The sequence below is a fragment of the Macrosteles quadrilineatus genome, unplaced genomic scaffold, assembly GCF_028750875.1.
Source record: "Macrosteles quadrilineatus isolate MER2022 unplaced genomic scaffold, UCM_ALF_1.0 Scaffold_3__2_contigs__length_128488019, whole genome shotgun sequence".
NCBI classification, from domain to species: domain Eukaryota; kingdom Metazoa; phylum Arthropoda; class Insecta; order Hemiptera; family Cicadellidae; genus Macrosteles; species Macrosteles quadrilineatus.
The window spans coordinates 113,978,956-114,001,469 of record NW_026542596.1 but is presented as its reverse complement, the minus strand read 5'-3'; the positions used below and the strand labels follow the sequence as shown (position 1 = coordinate 114,001,469).

Genomic DNA, 22,514 nt, shown 5'->3' with positions numbered 1-22,514 from the left:
TACTAGGGAAGACTTCTACAATCAAAGTAGATGGTGAAATCTTGGTCTTTGGTAGATGACTTTGTTGTTAAACTCATGAAAATACCACATGACGTTTTTGATTGCAGCATTCCATCTTTGATCAACGTTTAATCTGATCTTTCATTTATTTAATAACAATTCCTTCTTTCCAGTGGCTGATCATTGCTTCAGAAATGGAAACAGTGTTAGCTAGCTTTTTTGTTGCCTTAAAACCCGAAAAATCACTAGGCTAATGTACAAACTGTTGTAAAATGATGTAGCATTTTGTCAAATGACACAGGGTAACGTAGTGTAAATCCATATAAAAGGTACCTTTTTTAGGGAGAGGAGGGAAAATGCTTTTACGCACACAGGTAGCCAGCCTGTAGTGTGAGACTCCTGAATTTATCACATACTACTCACTAAAAAACCCCTCTACTCTGTTGAACAGAAGGTACCTTAATGAGACCAAAGTTAAAGTTTAGATAACAACCAAATAAAATTGAACCGAATCAATCAGTTAACACGATTAGTATAAAAACTAGTTTGCCATATACATATGTTTTGCGTAGCTAACCAGTTCTATTTAGTTATTGAGGCGAGTAATCAAGTCGGGCCCTAAATTACTAGAGGGTTGATCAGATGCAGATTGCTGAATGGCCAATTTGCGAACCAAAGCTTAACTGGTTAACCAGTCACTTCGGGCGAGTACCTTCCAATATCGTCTGATCTGGATTAGCATGGTCTAACATGAGTATACACCCAGAAGTAGTCATACGTATCGACGGAGGGGGTACATTTAAACATAAGTTAGCCTACCCTTTAATGTCTTTAAATAATTTTCCCCATATTACAAAAATACTACCAGTTTTTACTTAATACTTATTAGCAAAGTCAGTTGAACGGAGCGATAAGGTTTCATAGTTTTTATTAAAGCAATAAATAAAAGCAACGTTTATAGACATAATTAAACTAGCCTATTTCATCAATTTTGCCTATCAGTTTGTCTCAGAATTATCAATGGGTATCTATAACAAGTTTCATAAATAAGGATACGATTCACTTTTAAAGACTTGCCTCATTTCAGAGAATTGTACAAATAGCTGTCACTATATACCATATATAGTTTGTTTTCTTAAATTTTTCACATTTAACATAATTATTAAACGCATTGTTTTCAAGCAAGTGTTCTACAATATTCAACTATCTCAAAACATTGCAAAAAGTAGTTGTTTGTGCATTTCGGACTATTATTGCTCGTCTTCATTTTCTACAAATTTAATATCAGGCAGTTTTTGAGAACGCATTCTGAAGTTTTCCTTAATATGACATTCTTATGTGAATTAGATCTCTTGTAAAACGAAAACGCAAAAAAAAAAATAAAAAATACTTAATCTTTACTTACTTGGGCAATTATATAGGGACCCAAAGTTGTTGCCAACACAACAATCAATACAACAAGCACAGACAATATAATAATTTAATGTTTATTCCATTGTCTGTGCAACAAGTGTGTTGCCAACAGGATGATCTCATCTAAATATTTCAAATTTAAAATAGAATGTGTTGTTTAAACTCAGTGGTAAACCGTGTGTTTTGTTTATACAGTAATAGCCAAAATAAGCATTAACATTCTGGTTGTTACATAAACTAAAATCTAACAATTTAAAAATTTAGTTAAATCAGCTTACGTTTCCACATGAAACAACAAGCATTAAATAGGTCAAATATTTGGTTTTATCTACAAAAATTAATAAAAGATTTTTGGAACTGATAAAAGGTAATGTTAAACCAAATATTTTATAAATAACAGTTCTGGGGCTACAACGATGAATTTCATTAAATAGGGTTTAAATTTCGCAACAAAACATTGAGATGAAACCTAGACTGATTTATTTTTTTTTTATAATTTCTTTTCAACTAATATCCAAGTAATATTACTTTTGACTTTTTATGTTAATTTAATTCTATCTCATGATAATTACATCTAAATTTTCAAACAGTCAATTACCAGCATAACTTGAAAATGGGACCAGAACAGCAGTTTCAAACTAAAACTGATGGATACAGAGGGAGGTTTATTACATTGTACTCGATGTAGGTTCTGTTGAACATCTAGGCTTTTGAGTTTTAAGCTATACAATTCAGTTTCATGCCTACAAATGAAATAATGTTACAATTCAACTAGATCCAGAGTTGTATAACTTTCAACAATAGTTTGTTTCAGTTTCATTCAGAGAAAATCATAACTAAGCAGAAACTGGGCTAACACAAATGGCTGTGATTCTATTAGTAATGAACAATGAAAAAAAAAATTTGATGTTATCTAATATGAATATTATAGAAGTATTGTAAACTGTTTAGTACAACAATCATTTGTAAAATGTTGAAACCTTTGCACTAAGTTTGGTTCTATCAAATTATACAATGCAACTACAATGCCAAGTAAATAATCATGGCAGAACAATTTTGTTATAAATTACATTTGTACAAGTCAATTAAAAGTGATTACAATGTTACTATAAACACAATTAATTTCAATGTATGTTTGAAAAGACTCACATTCTCAAAACTTTACAGCATAGTAAATTAGATGTTTTTAGAAATAAATTAATTTGTTTACTCGGCGGTTTGATATAAACACTATCCAAAGCAGCGCATTTGGCAACAGAATTTGCACCGTATCTATTGTCAAAGTTCAAATAAACTGTCCACATTTAAACTAAATTATACATACAAGATCAGTGGGGACACTTAGTTTTACTTTGCAGTCTCTACGGTCTTTTTCTCGTATGTGGATGGACCTAGTGAATTGTTGGGGAAATGTTAGACAACCAATAATAGAACAAGACAGAAGAAAAATATAAAGGTCGAAAACCAACACACCTTAAAAAAATTGAACAAATCAAGATTACATTTTCAAAAATATAAAACCTTTCACTTTGCAACCGAAGGTGAAATTATTTCTTACAAACACTCCGCCAAGTGGGACAGGAAAAATTTAATTTGGCTTTTGCGACAGTGGCCAACCCCAAGCTGGATTAGAAGTAATCAGCCCAAAGCATTTCAGTTATTAAGAACATCGAAGAAGGTTCTTCCCGTAAATTGTCCACAAAAGATGTGTTACATGGTTTCTTAACAGGAAAAATTAAATCAAAACCTTTACATGCTTAATTGAGTTGAACCATTGACTATGAATGAACTTAGTAAGACAAAATAAATTACAAGGTTTTAAGTCAATCATTACTATCATTTCAACAGTTAATAATTTTTTAGTGTCATTTAAATGTTTGTTTTTGTAATTAAAATAACTGTTGGCACAGTTAATTCTTGTGTAATGTTAGTACATGTAGGTTATTTTCCCGTAAGGTGTTGGTGTTAATGGAAAAAATGAACTGTTTCTTGTATGTATATTCATAAAACATTGGGAGTCGTACCTGTGCTACACAACGGGATAAGGATTGACAACTCTTTTCACATTTTTGTTATAAAAGAAAGTTCTTATAACTTTTTTAGCAAATTTCCCATAAGCTATGGTAAACCTAAGTACTCGTTAAACATTATGACATTTAAATAAAGAATAAATCTGTCATGCTTAAGGAAATATTTGAGTGCAATACCAATCAGAAAAATCTAAAGTCTGCAGGTTCGCTGCTAAGGGAGTATTTTTTCGATGATGCTCTATAAAAGATGTTTTCCCTATCAAAATCTAGTGGAAACATTTCCAAAAATTCTGTTAAAAATCTGTAAAGTAAATTTATGCTAACCAAATAATGATTTATCATATGAGACTACCCACTCAATGTTTGGGTTGAAGGGAAGACACATTGCCTTCTGTATACAGGGGATACATAGACATATTGCTGGGTTAATTATGTGCCAACATCACCACTGCCTTGATTTGATTTGACCTCACCCAACTACAAGGGATGACTATTGGCTATTTGTGTAACAAGTCAAACAAGCTTTGATCATCAATCAGGATTTCATTCAATCTATATTTATTACAAATTTCTTTGACAATTATTTATGATTTATGACCCTTTTTCTTTGTAACACTTTAAGTATGTCTATATGTGGACAAACATTTATGCTAAAAATATTATTTACCTTAAAGAACAGTCCTTAATTAATGGTATTCACCCAAAAGCAATTTTAGGATTTGTGAACTTTTTTTGGATGGCATTATTAATTGATAGTACAGTGAAATAGTACATTTCATACCTAGGGCCGAAAATGAGGTTTTGGCTCGAGATAGTTTTTTAGCTCGAGACGAAGTCGAGAACTTAAAACGATCGAGAGCTGCAAAACCATTTCGGTCCGTGGTACGAATGCTATTTTTCACTACACTATACCCTATTACTGTACCGGTATTTACCACAACAATAATAAATACAACTACAACTTTAAGGTTATGTGAAGAAATAATTTTAGGAATCAGCAAAAATAAAAATATATAGTTGCTAGGCAGCGGTGACAATGAAACAATTCTATATCAATGCTATGGACATTGATTGTGTATGCAAAATATGCATTATTGTTTTAAGTAAGTAGGCGGGCAGCTGATTTTCGGGCCTAGGGATGTAAAAAACCTGCTCAGTCCCCAAATGACGATGTTAGCTGGCTTTCGGCCCCCAATAAACGTTTGTTAAGCGGCTAAAAACATCGTAGTGTGGTAAAAAATGATTATTTCTTGAATTGACTTGATCATGATCAAATCAGCAACTTTCATATTATTTGAGGGAGGGCAATCATATTTTAATTTGTACTGAGACTTAGCATTTTAAACCTTTTTGATATTTTTAACTACAGTAAAAATACCAAAGTGACGTGTTTTTATGCATTAGAAGTAATAAATAAATAAATAAACTGGTTTTTGTTATAAGAAATTTAAAATATACCCAAACACATAATTGTTATGCCTAAATAAACTTTGCAATTGTGTTCAAGAATGAATTCCCCACATGAGTATTTCGATTTCTTTTTATCAACCAATAATTAATTTTATTCAACTACAAATGGAATTCTTATGATGATTCTTGGGAATAAAACACGCAAGAAGTCTGTTAAATGTAAAGGTAAATTATTTCCAACTCAATAAGAGAAATCTTTCTAATCCTGAAGATTGATAATGTCACTCGCAGAAGTTAATTTTATTTTCTCTGCAAGAAAGGTGCCAATGGGGAGGGTAAGAATTCAATTTGGCTTCTATAACAGTTGCCAGGCAGCGCGACAAATGAAAACCAATCAGCCTGCAGCGACCCAGCGCAAACCGCCTTTCTGATAAGTATACGGAAAAGACAAATTAAAGCTAAGTATATTATTGATTCTGAAATTTTGTAGGGTACCCTCAAAAAATTAAAATTTGACGTGCTCCTAACTGCTTATTTAGATGTTTAAGTAAAATACGCAAACATTTGAAAAAAAGACAACATTAATTTTCAACGATTGTTACATGGATTACTTTCTCTGAGTGTAAGAGTCAATCTTGCTGAGATATAGTATTTGAAATTTAAACGTTTTATCTATTTATCAAATCCATAAAATTTTTAAATCAAAGCAGAACTTATTTTGGATTTTTGATCAAAAGTTCATTCACATAGAGCAATTGATTTATTTTCACATAAATTGGTTTAGCTCAAAAATAAAACTTTAATTTTTTGTTTGTTTAAAGTTCTTTATTGGTCTCTAGTTTATGTAATGTCCTGAATATTTCGGATATTTTCCACCACGATTAGTAAAAGAGTTGTCTAAGGTTTAATCACGTTGTTTAGTATTGAGCTTTAAAAATACCTTTTCACCTGAAGATGAGGTTAGATTCCAGATCCTGAAACGTCTTGAATGCTTTGTTTTTACTAATCATAATGGAAAGTATGCAGTATTCTCTTTAATAATTTCTTTTAAATTGTATAAAACTTTATTCTTGTTCAATTCCCCTTCCTCTGGTGAAACCTCAAATGAAACGTGAAACAATCTCAGTACAAACTGTAAAAACACAAACACAACCTTTATGAAATTCCACGTCTACGAATATTCTCTATGTTCCCTTGTTTAATAATGTTTTAACCGCAGTTGGATTCCAACTAGTTTACAGCTACATAAACACAGTTCCACGCTAGTTAACCACACACAAACCCTATAGTCCCACGAGATTGGATTAAGATTTGATCCAATCATGCGGGCCTTAGAGGCTGAATGGGAACTAAGTTATGCCATCAGCGGAACTAAACGGCTGGACCACAATGTGATTGTGACCTCATTGTGCGCCGCTATTGAAACTGAAACTGCACTTGCGACAAAGTTAGGCCGTGGTCGTGGCAGGCGTTCAATGGAGAGTCAACAGCTCATAGCTGTAGGTTTCATAAATGGTCTAAAAAGAAAATTTCTAAGACGAAATATTTTACAAGGAACTCTGGGCAATTAAACTAAATAAAATAGCTGATCCCTCAATATAGATTACGAACCCTTTAACGTTTCTTATTGACGAAGAAGGCAGCTCGATTAAATACCGGGTGTTTATAAATGAATATCGGGGGTTTAATACTTTTATTAAACTTTAATAATACACCAAATGAAAAAGCAACTCAAACAGTTAATGCCTAGCCGACAAATTATTTAACAAAACTCGATCTAGTAGAACTGTAGATTTAATTGTACGAAGTTATAAAGAAATCTCCAGCTTTTTTCACTACTATATAAATTGAATGATTTAACTTTTTTGAAAATAACTTTTGAATAGTGAGGAAATCGAGAAAAGTGGAGGGTAATATTCCGAATTTGCTATTATGCATTTCTTGACAATACTAAAGAAAGGCATTCAAAAATTGCCAAAAACATGTGAAAATCCCCGTTGTTTAATGTAGACAATGGACACAGTAAACATTAAACACGGATATTATCAATTGTATTTTTATTTGAGACAATCTTTGGCTGTATTTTGGTTATTTTCAAGAAATGTATAATAGTAAATTGTAGGGAATTTTATTCTCTTTCGGAATATTACCTTCCACTTTGGTCGATTTCCTCACCATTTGAAAGTTATTTGCAAAAACGTAAAGCGACCTCTCAATATATAGTGGTGATAAAAGTTGGAGATTTTTTAACTTTGTACAATTAAACCTACTGTTCTACTAGATAGATTTTGTTACATAATTTGCCATTGGATGGCATAAACTCTTTGGGTTGCTTTTTTATTTGATGTATTATTTATTGCGGTAAGTTTAATAGTATAAAAGTTATGGAGCGTTAAAACCCCGATATTAATTTATACTATGTACCATTTAAAAAGTTGTTACATTAACAGTGAAACCATCAACATAGTCTATACAAGGCTTATCTCCAATCAGCATGCATCAGGTCACCGCGTTGTAATCAAAGCTGTCATTCAATCACACGACCTAATCACCTTGCTAAATCAATATTGGGTCCTCTACATTGTAATCAGGTTTGACCATTGTAACACAAAATACTTAATAATACTAAACAATTGATCACTACTACACTAAAGACGACGGATCATGCTTTCTTGCACTGATTTAAGAAAATTTAACAGGGAAAATTTTATGTTCTGTAGCTACACCTACCAAAATTATTTTAAAATAAAAGTGTAGCCTACATTAGAATGAAATGTCTTAGATTCTAGACATGAGAAGCTAACCATTTTCCTTTCCTATCTCAACCTAGCAGAAATTGGATCCAGTTTCAATACACAATCAGCACTTCACTCAATCTACTCTAGTCGAGTTTTATTCCACTTGAATATAAATTATACAGTGATCGTCGAAGTGAAATTGAAAATGATAAATATTTTTGCGACTTTGATGAGAAACTCAGATTTTTCCCACTTTCCACATCAAATCAAACGCCACGCGCAGACGGCCGCCCGCCGTCCATTCCTTTAATCTTGGACGTTCCTGCCTGCTTTTTGCCAACAGGTTACAAAGAGTGCAAATTGAATTCTTGGTTCCCATTGTTGCCCTTTCCTTGGCAACAGAAATTATTTTGCTGGAAAATTGTAACCGGTGAAAGACAGATTTTGAAAAAATCAATTTAATTTCTACACAGCTGCCAAATTAATTACGAATGTTCCCTGTCAATTTATTGATAACTAGCAGAGTACCCGTCCTTCGTACGGGATTGGCATATAGGCTAAGTATAAAATGCTAATTGCAGTTATACTCAAGCTTTGAGTTTGCAATGGGGGGAGGACACAGTTTGATAAAATGTGCTTCTTTAAATTTACGTTATCCTATAGTATTACACATCTACCAAAGCCATAATATTCTTCCTCTTCACTAAACAATAGAGAAAAATAAATTGCTAAAGATTAGCAAAATATTACATATGATTCATGAAATTAAAAACATAAAAGTAACTGATAGTAAACAATCCTACTTTGACAGTTCTCATTGCATATCATAGTTTTTGTTGCTGCTTAGTTCAAATTAACTGTTTCCATAAATGCAAAAAAGTAATAGTGCTGCACCCTGTTGGTAAATCTTCTAACTTTCAATGCTCTTGCATACCATAAAACCAACTTTTTAAGACGAAACAGCTGACTAAATTCTTTTATTCCCTTTAAATATGAATACTCATAAGGTTAACATGGGGAACCACAGAGCCACTGGGGCGGAGCCCGAAAGGATTTTTGAGATAAGAATATGCCTATATGTTAATCGGAAATGTAAGCTATCATCATGCCAAATTTCGGCCCAATCCGTCCAGTAGTTAATGCGTGATTGGGCTTCAAACAAACAAACACACAAACTTTCACATCTATCTATACTATTATAAAAAAGAGGTGGTTGCTGTATGTGTGTATGTGTGTATGGAAAAAGTAAACTCGAAAAATACTGGTCGGATTGGGCTGAAATTTGGCATGATGTTGGCTCACATTCCCGATTAACATATAGGCATATTCTTATTTCAAAAATCCTTTCGGGCTCCGCCCCCGTGGCTCTGGAGTTTCCCATGTTAACCTTATGAGAAATGGAATTATTGAATCTTAACAGCTGTTTAAATTAAACAAGTTGGTTCTGTTCTATGATGTTCAATAGCATTAAAGTTACAAGGATTACCAACAGGGTGCAGCACTATTATTTCTTTTACATTTATGACAACAGCTAATTTGCAACCAAAAGGTGAGTGAGCGTAGCGAACGAACTTCAACCTGGAGGCGAGTTAGCGTAGCGAACGAGCTCCAACCTAAAGGTGAGTGAGCGCAGCGAACGAGCTCCAACCTAAAGGTGAGTGAGCGTAGCGAACAAACTTCAACCAGGACGTGATTGAGCCATGCGAACGAGATAATCTTGAAAATTAAGAAGTTAAACGGGGCAAAGCCCCGCGGGTTACAGCTAGTTTATAATGTTAGTAGGCTAAGATTGGAAATGATACGTAGAAGGATAGAGGTAGTTACAGTAGCCTAGTTTACAAACATTACAACATTACAAACATTTTACAAACAATTGGTATTACTATTTGTTTTATGTTTATCAGATGGCTGCTTCTATTTCTATTTACCATATTAATTGCATTCCACAAAGTTCACCGTAGACATTAAACATTTACGGTTAAAAATATTGACGTTTTGGCGTAGAATCTTATTTTGTATGGAGATAGACTTGTAATAAATTCAGGAAAATAGCTTTAATATAGTTTCAAACCTTACTTATTTGTGCTTTTATCATACAGGGTGTCCCATAAAATAAAGCATTAAAATATGTATCATTTTAACAGCTCGACGTCAGAATTACACTTAACAAATAATCCCAAATTATATGACACATAATAAACACGGATAGTAATTAAATTGGGGTTGGCAACATAAGCTACCAAATTGGCGGCAAAATATGTTGACATCGCTCTTGTGTATTAAAACTGCCAAAACTACTCGTATTCATCAATCCTGATAGTTTAACCTGAGGTTTTAGAAGTAAAATATACAAAATTACTTTGTACTAAAGGCTTGTCAATATGTATACATTATTTACAAGCGTATGCACGTGGCACGTACACGACACATGACAAGCCGTGTGACGTGTGATTGCTAAAGTTGGCTGAACTTGTCATCTGTCAGCTGTTAGCTTGTTACACTGTTACCAACAGTTTTTTACTCGTCGATACATACAGCTGTCGCGGACGCTGCAAACTTTAAACTGGCCAAACCAACACTACGGATTTTGCAAAATACATTTCACTTAGTAAATAGTTAGGTTTTTAAACTGCTTATAATTGTACGATCTTTTTGAAATGGAAATATTACTAATAATTATTTAGGGCTTTTAGTGGATGAAGAGTTTCAACACGGAGGAAAAGATATCATAAACTGAGAGAACTACAATTTTTGCTTTCTCCCTCTATACATAGTAACCATGTACATAGTATACCCTGTACATATTGGAGAAGCATGTTTGAGTTGAAGTTTTGGGTGGGATATGCGCTTTGCCCCCCTTTGAACCCAAAAAAGTGGGTTTCAGTATGTGTGTGTGGATGTGTACAGAGCTACAAACTACACTTTTGTCAAATTATGATCAAAATGTAGTATTTTGTAGTGCAATCTTCAATGGTGCCAAAGTTATTGCAATTTTTGTGATTTTCTCCATAAAATCGCACAGCTTGGATATTATAAAAGTGTAATTATAAGGGTGTCAAACTAATGGGAGAAGGTATGCGCATTAAAGTATTATATTGTCTGTGGTATGTGTCAATTTGCTGATACTGTTTAAAGCATTTGATTTTATAAATATAGGCAAAGGACTTCTTTGCTCAAATATTGGAGGAACATTTCATAAACTTATAAAAAAAAATAAAAAAAAAATCGTGCAACACAAGCACCCGTTGTAATATTTTACTTAATAAACATTTAAATAAGTTTTCTAAAGAATTCGTAGGTTAAATCATTGACTATATATACCTGTTAAATTGAAGGTTTTAGTGTAGCCTACCCTGCATGGAAAATTTAAATACATTTTTTACGTATAAAACAGTGTAATACTATTCTTTCAATTATCTCAAATAAATAAATTAACAATGTTAAAATTTAAACTTTCAATTAAAAACATCTCATTGCTATAATTTACAACGTTTGTTTGAGGAACGTTAAGACGGGAATAATTACTTCACTCTAAATTAAACCGTTGGAACCAGGCCTTCAAATTAATTAAAAATAATCAATTCAACGTTAATTGAAAGTGAAAAAAACCATTTCATAGAAAATACTTTTCCTAGTCTGATATTTATATTTGCATACCAATTTACCAACAATCCATACATATTTGGGTAAGACGCTTAACAATATTCACAATAAAAAATTAACAGAAATATGTGAACAGGTTTTCTTGAATATACAAACTCATTATGTCTTTAACTTAAAAGAATATTTTTTACTATAGATCAAAACTGTATTAATTTCGAAAATTTATTTATCATTTATTTTTAAAAGTAAAAAAGAGATGAATGTTTAAAAAAAAAATGACAAATCAATATTTAAACCCTTAAATTCCGATGTTGTATGAACAATGTCAAAACTGTATTAATTTCGAAAATTTATTTATCATTTATTTTTAAAAGTAAAAAAGAGATGAATATTTTTAAAAATAAAATGACAAAGCAATATTTAAACCCTTAAATTCCGATGTTGTATGAACAATGTCCGGTTATGTTTTTGAGTAAATATGATTTGAATCTCCTTATGTTACAAAGCAAAATGAAGGAAACAAAATGACATCCAAGTTTTGATTAGATTGTTTTTAAATTTTATTTTTCAAGGGGAAATATTTACTATTATAAACTATGATACAATATGGTACATTTTCAAACTTGTAGTTATATTACCTTTCCTATAAGGCGGTTTACACATAAACTATTAACCACTGAAGGATAAAATTTGCTTTCATTTCTAGTAACCTGATTAGCTTAATTTTAAATATTTTTATAATAATTTATATATTTTATTTTCTCATTTAACATTTACATAATCATTTTCAATTACAGACTTTCAGCGAATTTACTCGCAACAAAGGAAAATTTTGATCTAATTTCAGTTTAAATCTTCAAAATCGGTTATTCCGTGAAAGGTTTACTGTAGACAAAATATATCAAGCAGTGATTGACGACGTTTTAATTATATTCGTTAACTATTTAACGGCAACCCGAAAGTATTCTGAATATACAATTAAACGGCACTAATTCATCATCTATCTTAGAATTATAATTGCATTGAGAACCCGAAGGGCAAATCAAGTTTACTCGCAATGCCAACAATCGCAACTCTCCGCTAGTCCAAGTTGGACCCATTCTCCCCAGCTTCCACCTGATTTGATTATATCTTGAACTAACTTGGACGCGTTTCAATATTCGCAAGATTACAACGGGTCCAAATCGATAATCGAGTTAGGCAAAGTGTCTAACAAATTTTACTGGGAAAGCGCAATAGAAGTTATCTTTGTGTGAGAAACCCTTCCTAACCGTTGTTTAATTTCACAAATACTGTCGAAGTCAACAGTTGTATTTACATGTCCTAAATTGACTACATTATAGAAATATCGACTTTACGTGTGTCCGATTGAATGCGTTTCGATATTTAAACTTCGCAGCATTTCAGCAGACACTAAATTCCTAGCTGCCTTATCCATGTTTTATTACTCAGTAACGCAATAAACCCCTTTGCAAGAAATACAACAAATTTACTGCAAGAGTCGACAAGATGTAGCAAGGCAAAGACAGTGATGCGGGCGGAGGTGCACTTGGGGCTGATTAAGATATAGAGGAGACAGTAATATGAAAGATGAGGCATATGTACAGGTGGAGGGTCCGTTAACGCATAGTGAAATCAAATCTTGCAACTATCAAAATCTTTAAGATATTGTAAGTTTTTCATTAATTGTGTTCTCGTAATGTTATAACGCTAAATCGACCACGGGGTGAGCTCTCGTACTTATTTAATACGCAAGCATGTTTTTTGTGACAATTACTCCTCCGATTACTACTGAACCGATTGACATGTTTTTGGTGTCATTGGAAAGAGCGTAACGTGAAGTTGTGCAGGAAACTTTCTTTTTAGGGAAATAATTAGAGAGTGAGGCCCTACGGTCCTTTAAAGTTACGTATTTATCCATAAGATTAACATGAGAAACAAACATTGTTATGAAACTCTAGCTGTTGTCAGAAATTAAAATTGAGAAGAAGAACATAATGTTAATTGTAAACAGTCGATAAGTTTGCTACAAACATTTACTGACTTGGTTAAAATGAAATATTTAATTTTGAGTTTGGGTTCGCGTAAATATTAGAATGAAAAAAAGCGAGAGAGCCTGGATAATTTGATATACTAAAAAGAAAACTGAATGAACACTGTGCTGCATTTTTTTATGCTTAGTAATCATTGAAAGAGTCGACTTGCAAACTATGGAAATATAGGAAAGTCATAGAACACCACCAAAGAGAAGAAATAGAAATAATGTTTTTTTTTAGCATTTATAATCGTTATTATAGACAACGATCAGCTTTTGAAAAATTATAAGATATTTACAGGAAACGTTGATTATATCGATCTGTTATGTACATCTTGAGTATTTCCATAATCTTTGAGTTGAATCTTTTAAAGTCCTCAGAAATTATGACTGTTATTCGTTATAACATAACGCGTGTAATATTTAGCAATTGCTCGAATTCGCGAAACAGGTACACTAGTATACCGTAAATACACATACAGACCGCATGACTACCATGTAGGTGACCGGATGGTAGTTGTATAGAGTTGTATTGGCCGCTTATCGGATACTGTCACAGACAGGATGAAACACAGATTGCTGATGCGCGGCGATTGCATCATGTGCAATGCAACTTCATCATTGGTAACTAGTTTTCATCAAACTGTTTATTTGAAATCAGTTTTGCTATATACAATGATCAAATAAAATCAACAATGTAAGGATTGCCACTTGGTACACTCCATTGTGGTATACGTATGATTGGAGAAGAAATCCGATACATTCTAACGAAGTTTCTTGGAGAAGTAGGACAGCCATGTTTACGAAGATAAAACTTGTATAAATGCCATATAAAAGAAGCCTGTATATCATCAGAGATGATTTTGGCTCACAAAAAATATTAAAACATAAGCAAATTACTGTGAGACAATCAATATGGCTACTTAAAAATTAAAAGAACAATTTTTAATCTTTGGATATAATAATCGTTTACTAATCGGTATAGAACCGTAACCATTTAAATATCTTATCAGAAAATTATATAACTCAATCAAAAATAAGTTTGGGTTAACTGTAAGTTTGCCCTGTAAGTGTAATAACATGGAGCAAACAACTATGCTCAGAACAATTCAAGTCTTTCCTAAACACAAAAAGACAAATCTAATAAACATTTTCCTTGATGGAAATTTGATGAATCAACTCCGTGTTTGTTTATTTATTTATTCTCAACGGCAAACACCATTTTACAAACAACACAATATAGGCTACAAGTCAATACATTAGCGAGCAAGCAATAGCAAAGGTAATTCTAAGGTAGCATATTCGAGCAAAACAAGCAGAGATGAAATAAAAATTAGAAGAATTGAACAAAACTCGGGAACAAATCGTGTTCTACTTTATTGTATTCTAGATAGAAAAACAGAATTATAATAATGATTTAGGTTCAAGAAGGAGAGAAATAAAATTACAGTACCAATCGACACATAAGTATAATTGAGATCAGGTTCTTGGTAGTAAACCTAGGGCCGAGTAGGGCAAATGCCAATGTTTATAGTGAGCTGTGTCAGTGTGTTAGTGTGTGCGGCGGTCTGTGTGTGTGTGAAGCGCACTTGAATCACCTTATTAAACCCCTGGTGTGAACTGATAAGAATGTCCGGCCCGAGAATTCCCTTAATTAAGAATCAAGAGCTCAACACTCGGCTAGAAGAGGGTCAAAATTATAAGGAGAGGACATATTTTATGGTCGCTGTTGCCCTAGTTAAACGTTGTTAGCTTTACTTCCCAATCTATCGAGGTAAATTGATTCAAGCAACAACATAATAGGTAGTTTTGGCTATTATACGACGAAAATACAATTTTTTAGCAATAAAATGGATGAAGTAATATAGCTTTTGAAGTACGGTAGATAGGTAGATATGGAGGAAACTTTGGTATTATACTGACCACACCTAATTAAAAAACATAACCTGACCTAACCTGAGGGTGATAAGGTTAGATTAGGTTAAGTTAGGGCGATTTTGTTATTTAAACTAATTAACATCTTATTTAGAAGTCAATTTATCTGTATGGTCCGTATAATACAAAATTACCGATATGGACAAAGACAGTATGTTAATATTACTTTATAGGCCTATATGGAATTTGTTTACAAATCTACTTGCCAAAATACCTCCAGTAGTTAAGCATGACTTTTACTGTGTTTGGATTAAGGTTTCAATATTTCTGTAGATTAAATTGTTTCACACTGTTGAAAAAATAAATAGTCTAATTTTTGCAAAGTAAGTAAATTCTTCATTTATGAAAAAGCCTTCAAAATCAATTACCAGTTAAATGTAGCCGATTAATTAAATTACATCAACATTTTCTTTTTAACAACCGATCCAAGTTTATTAAAATGTAGATTATAAGTATGTAGTATAGTTTAAACTGTTTTAGGATAATTCAAAACTCCAATAAAGATTATACTGAATTATAAAACCGGTCAAGAAGACTACTGAAGTATGATATATTTAGTTATAGAATCTGTACACTTGGAAGTAATGTGAAATAAAATTAAAAGATGACTAATCCTACATTGAAGAGATTTGAGAACTGAAATAGATTCCTACTTAAAAACGAACTACAGTAGCTGTTACCCACGGGCTTCAACCCGTTTGACTTCATAAGTATTAATAAAACTATCGATTGGTTAAGTTAAGCTGAAGTAAACAAAACAGAATACAGTAATACAAACAAATAATAACACATGAATTTAATAAGGCAATTGAAAGAATAACATACAAATAAGTACAGCTGACGTATTTTTAACAATAAGTATATGGAAAGTTCCCTTTGGAAAGCAATTACGACTTTTACGGGCAATTTATGAAATAATGGATAGTTTTGCGCAAGGTTTCTCGTCATGACGAACATTTTAGTGACTTGTAGTTTTCTCAAAAGTTCATGGGTACTTTGGGCTTTATATATAGATTATTTGTACCTAAAAAGGTGGTAGGCTACATAGCAGTTGACAGATTTCACGTAAGCTCAGCAAGTTGTCTGACAACATAAGGCGGAGGCGAAGGTATAGGCTACATGTTGACATTATTGCGAAAGTTCATTGAATGTGTCATCTCGTGGGCTCGTGACGTCACCGGCGTGAGGTATTGCAGTATTTCAGGCCTCGTTTAATATCCTGTAGCTCAGCACCTGACAGGCGAAAAATTGAATTTACCAACTTTGTAACAAGGGCGAAATGTTTGTCACTAACGTTAACCGATGTCAAATTAAATCAAGATGCCTTCATTTAGTAAAATATCATACATTTACGAGTAGAAAATCACTACGTTTGATGACTGTATTTTTATCGAATTCCCATATATGGAATAAGTTATTACTGTAGGTCCCGTGGTAAGAACTAGACCCGGGACCGATTTATTTTTCGTTTTGAGGTCCAGAGGCCAAAAACACAATTCGTTCAATTCATATATATATATGAGTCCGTTAGCTCGATAGCTCGAGCAAAAATGATCCGATTATGATACATTGAATTTGGTACAAACGTGTAAACCTACGTTTATTCGAAAGAGTTCGCGAACCAGCATAATCGGACCATGGGAACATGGTTTTATGGGGTAAAAATGGGGTTTTCATGGACCCAGATTAGTTTTACCTTGGAAAAAGATATCAACCCTATTGAAATGCGTAATTTGCGCACGGGTTCCCTCATAATATTTAAATCATGAAATGTTTCTCATCAGAAAAAATCTTGAAAATGGATCAAATTTCTTGAAACGGTAATAAATTCTCCATCAACACGGTTGTTTATTAAGTTAGGAGGCTGTTTACACTATTCAAGTTTTACTTCATAAACCTGACTGAATGGTAGAAAATTGATCCGGTCATCACATCTCAGACGATGCCCCGTGGGAATCTAAAATGTCCATATGTATCTTTCGTAAGTAAACATAGACTGACTACGGCTACCAAACAACGATCCACAACACAACGTTAACAATTTACATTAATTACTTTGTTGTGTGGGTAAAGTTATAATCTACCCACCCTCACAGAATATTTGATTTTATTTAACCAACAAATTTTTCAGAAAAGTGGTTACTGTAAATATTTAGTTTCTAACAGATCATAGTTTTGATCTTAATGCGATGGCTTGAAAAGTGTGTGATGTTGTGTTGAATTTCTAAACTTAATCTATTCCTGATGGCTCGTTTAATTCAAAGAGATTCAAACTCGAAACTCTAACAATATAAAGCGATCAGCATTGTTAAACATATCAATTAGTTTCGGCTTACACAGGATCTAACAGTAACTAAAATAATCCGTGTTAAATTGAACGTTCAATCCGAACTGCACTAAGCCATATTAAAATCGGACAACTTCGACGATCTGCAATAACGGGGAATTCTATATCCCTCGAATCCAGGTATTACAATAGCAATCGGTGCTTTGTATTGTATATGCACATGTTACTTTAGAGATATCTATGTTAATGAAATATAAGTCCGCACGTTGCTTAAAATGAAGTAATATTCTTTGCGACTCCGTATTAATGTCAACGCGAGTATTTTCGATATCGGTCTGCTTGGCTGTTTGTCATTTAACACATGCTGTGTACGAAAAAAAGCCTAGCCTCAACAGCCAAAGTGGTAGCCAACTTTTGACTCATTCCAAGCAATGTTGGATTACACAAAATGACGTCCCGTTAATATTATTTTTTACGTTTACATCTTTAAAGGTACAGTATATTCTTTATTTTGCAGTTGAAAATTTATTTCAAATCTTTTTAGAGATAAAATTTTAAAGGCCGCTGTTTTGAATTTGTACGAAGTAGAAATTTGATACTATGTGTTCAGATAGATTCTCTCTGTCACCGTACTCTCTATAATGAGTTGAAGTCGACGAATCAGGGAACTCAGAAATAATGCAGAATATCACCCATTGACTATATATACCACGTATTTTAGACTATTTTCTTTGTGTTTTTTTACCTTTTCCTAAGGAAGAAATACACATAATCTGTCCAAGGACTAGGAGTATACGCATTGTATTAAAAGATGACGATTTTACGCACCCAATCGCAACATGATGAAGACCGGTCGAAGTTAGTCGCCATTGTACAAATTTCATACAAGTAGCGCCATATGTTGTGTTAAAAGAGATCCTGTATTTATTTTTTTATTTATTCCTACGGCAAATGTCATTAAACAATACATATCAAAGCAAGATGGTTTGCAAAAACAAATACAAGAATTGCAATTACATGACACAATATACACACAAAAGGCTAGAAAATGATAGGTTTCAGATTGCATCGCATGATCCGACACATTACAGAATAATACATGCATGAGCAAGCAGAAGACTAACATTACAAGAGACATCATATCATTAACATATCATATGTATTGTACTATACATTCGTATACTAGCACCAACGTATAACTTTAAAAAGTAAAACGCGTTCCGTACCTTGTTGCAAAGCATGGCAAAGCTATTAGCTATTTAAAGGCCGCAGGACAAAATTAAACAATTAATTGGTTAGAATTAGAACAATAGTAATCGGATTCAGATAGGTTCTGTGGCCAATTGGTGATTAGCTGTAATGATTGCATAAAAAATATATAATTTGTAAAACCAAACGTAGTACTTATATTTTACTTAAAAATCTTGCTTATTGGAGAAAATATTTATCTAGTTCTATGATTAGTACAACTAACTGTGATGTCATTTTTGTGACGAAGATAACAAATGTTTGACGTTATTGCTCCAACCCTGTTGCAAAGCACGGGTAAAGCCGGGATTAATTATTTAAAGACCGAATGACAAAATTAAACTGATAATTGGTAGTAGAACAATAGCAATCGAATGCAGATTGGTCTGGTTCTGTGGTCGATCTGACCAAGTCCCTAGACTGTGTGTATGTCGTGTTATTAAAGTAGCTCTCCCTAACATCCCCATATTAAACTGAGTCGTATACATTTTATCGCTCGACAACGCCGGCCACGACTTAATTAGTTCGTCTAAATTGAACATGTTTACACTAGTTTTAAGGGATACCAACCAAACTGTATGGTTGGGTAAATCAAGTGTAACAGTTTTAGCAGAACAGCATAATATGTAGTAAAAATATAACCAAATCTTATCTAAAATTTCGCTATTACCCTTTAAACACATTTTAAATAAGCCATTGTATGTCTTGATGTTTTTAAATGTACAACCCTTTCAAATTCTCTATGTACATTTCACGGCACGATTTTAATTTTTAGTATAATCTGCAGGTTGAAAATTCTCAATTTTCCTATACATTTGAAATATACAAATTCATGGTTGGATAGACGTATACCTTGATCAGAGGTTTTACAAATTCTTTACAACAACAAAGTACATCCGATATCAAAGTTTTAATTTTCAGAATTTACACATTTAAAATTGTACGATTTAATATTGACAATAAGACAAACCAAATACATGATTGTGCACATTCTTTTTATAAGAGTAATTTTAGTAGTAAAACATTACCCAACAATTTTCAACACAGTTCGTTTAAGGGTATTTCAATTTCCACATTATGAACGTAATCCAATATTAGGTGATGGACTTTGGAAGAGGGTATTTTACATTCCCTTCAATTTGATTAGCGAATTTCCCAAATAGGGAATAAGCTATTACCGTAGGTCTCATGGTAAGACCTAGACCCGGGACCGATTTACTCTTTCGTTTTGAGGTCCCGAGAGGCCAAAAACAACATCCGTTCAAATTCATATATATATGTATATATATGTGTCCGTTAGCGCGATAACTCGAGCAAAATTGATCCGATTTTGATGAAATTTGGTACACACGTGTAAACCTACATTTATTCGAACGAGTTCGCGAACCAGCATAATCGTCCATGAGATCAGGGGTTTATGGGGCGTTTTATGGGGTAAAAATGGGTTTTTCTCATTTTTGACCCTAAAAACTTTAAATTTCTAAATTTCTCTCTAGACCATTTTGAAGAGCTTAAAAAACAAATAATTGTGTATATTGAAGTGTTTTTGAATGTTCATTGACTACGGAGAAAATTTAAAAAATTGTAATTTTCAAATTCCCATGTTATTCTTATGGAGAATAAATAAACTGTTCTAGTTTGCTTGTTTATGGATATATTTTAATCAAACTTGGCAAATTTATTTATTTTATACTAAGCTATCAATATTTTACTAAAAATACACTTTATTAGTTTCCTTGTAGCAGCAAACCTAGGCACTCATTAAACCTTATGTTATTTAAATACATTTAATTGAAAATAAATTCAGACAAATTGAAATTCGCTTAGTCGGTAGGTTTGCTGCGGCGGGGGTATTATTATTACGTGAACAAATTTTGTAAGGGGCCGTTAACAACCTAAGTTCTAAAATCCTTTGCATCACAACGGCGACAATGACTTGAACCATACCGGGATTCTCCTAGTTAGGGACGTTTGCCAATCGTCTAATTGCAAGAGGTAATCACAAGAACAATCAAGAATGTCGGGTCAGTCGACTAATTGCAAGTATTTAACACCCTTAACTAGCTACGAACAAACCCTACCTCATTTTCTGCTCTTCTGTTTGTACTTGAGACACTGTCTCTGATGAACTTTCCAAGCCAATTAACTTGATCTAGAGATAACTAACATGTAACACAAGGGTTTTTTGTTAATTCAGAAAGTTCCTTGTAATGTAATGAATACTATTTGGAAATACTGTAGCAAGTTTAATGTGTACATACATAATATTTCGATTCATGCAAGTAAGAAGAACTTACAGCAATTAAGTACTGTATACAGTACACCGGTGGCTTTTGGTTATGGGTGAAAACAAAATTAACGCAAATAGGAACGATTAATTTTTTTTAAATCAAGGATTAAATAGAGAGCATTTTGTATCCAAGAACTTTGGAATTTAAAACGAAGTTGGTTATATAAACAAAATTTCAAAACAACTTAAACGATATGTATTATTTCAGCATTGTAAATGTTGTACAAACCAGATATTTATATTTTATTTATATTCTTATTGGTTTATTGGCTTTTAGTGCATAGCTTAATAAAGCACAATTATTATTCCAAAATCAAAAATCGTAAATTTCCAACCTTTTTTTGGCATATTTTAAAAGTTTCTGGAATTATGTACATAATCAATGTAATTGCAAATAATAAAATTTCACCAGGACCATAGAATCTTGCTTTAAAACCAAGGAATAACCGACATAAATTCATTATTTTACTTGTTAAAATCTTTACAAGGTCTTTGACTGAACCTTTGTTGCCAAAGTTCTCACAGTGACCAATTAAAAATATTTTTCGCCATTCTCCAAAAACAGCCGTGTAAGTTGAGCTCGAGTCGAAAAGAGTCACTTTTCACCCTAGTGATGAAATATAGGCTACTATTAGGACACACTAGTTTCAAATGACAGATTCTAGTTCAAGGGTTTCGCAAAATCATCTTCCGCAATTTAAAAAAGTATAGCCAACCAATCCCCAATTTGTGATAAATTTTAAGTACTAGAATACAATTTTTAAGTATTTTCTAGCCAACGTCAGTGATTCACCAAGTTAATACTAACCAATAATAAAATATAATAATTTTTATAGACATTTCTATGACACGCTTTTATTATAACCAAACAGACTGTGAGTTCACGTCCGTGATTCAGCAAGGTAGAACACTAGATTGATTTATAATGAGTGTTTCTAATATCTCGGCCACATCAAACCTGAGCTCTGTTTTTGTCGCCCAGGTAATTAACTATCCATCATCTCTACGACTTCTTACAAAGTACTTCGGCAGAGTTTTATATTAACGGCCTCAAGATTTGGTTTTTATTATGTTTTTTTTCTACATTTTTATCGATTTAATCTAAAAGCGAGAATTATGAGATACACATTGATGATTTCATATAAAACTTGAATTACCGGAAGTGAGGAGGTGGTTAAAAATCCTAAAGTTTTACGGAGATCGCATAAATGGATTGGTAATATATGAAGCACAAACGAAGTGATGCAATTTTTCTATAGTATGAAGATTTAAGGAATATTTGACCAAGTGCTCAAGTTAACATTGTCAAATTAATTTCGTAATTACCAATAGTTAAAAAACGAAGCCTATAGGATTTTGCGAACAGGAATAAGTTTGCAACCTTTCTAGGCACACGATTTTGAATATTTCTCACTGTTAGACCGAAATCATGACTTGGTAATGCATAAAAGTACGGGTATAGGCCTACAATTGATTTCACACCATACAAAAACAAATACTTGACAGAGTTTCTTATAGAATTAAA

At 32.7% G+C, this 22,514-nt stretch overlaps 1 protein-coding gene across 13 annotated transcripts in view; it reads right to left on the bottom strand.

Annotated features, from left to right (window-relative positions):
* Positions 1 to 22,514, bottom strand: part of LOC128991111 (disks large 1 tumor suppressor protein-like) — a 429,939-nt gene that overhangs the window by 75,939 nt on the left and 331,486 nt on the right. The gene's annotated exons all lie outside the window — the stretch shown is intronic.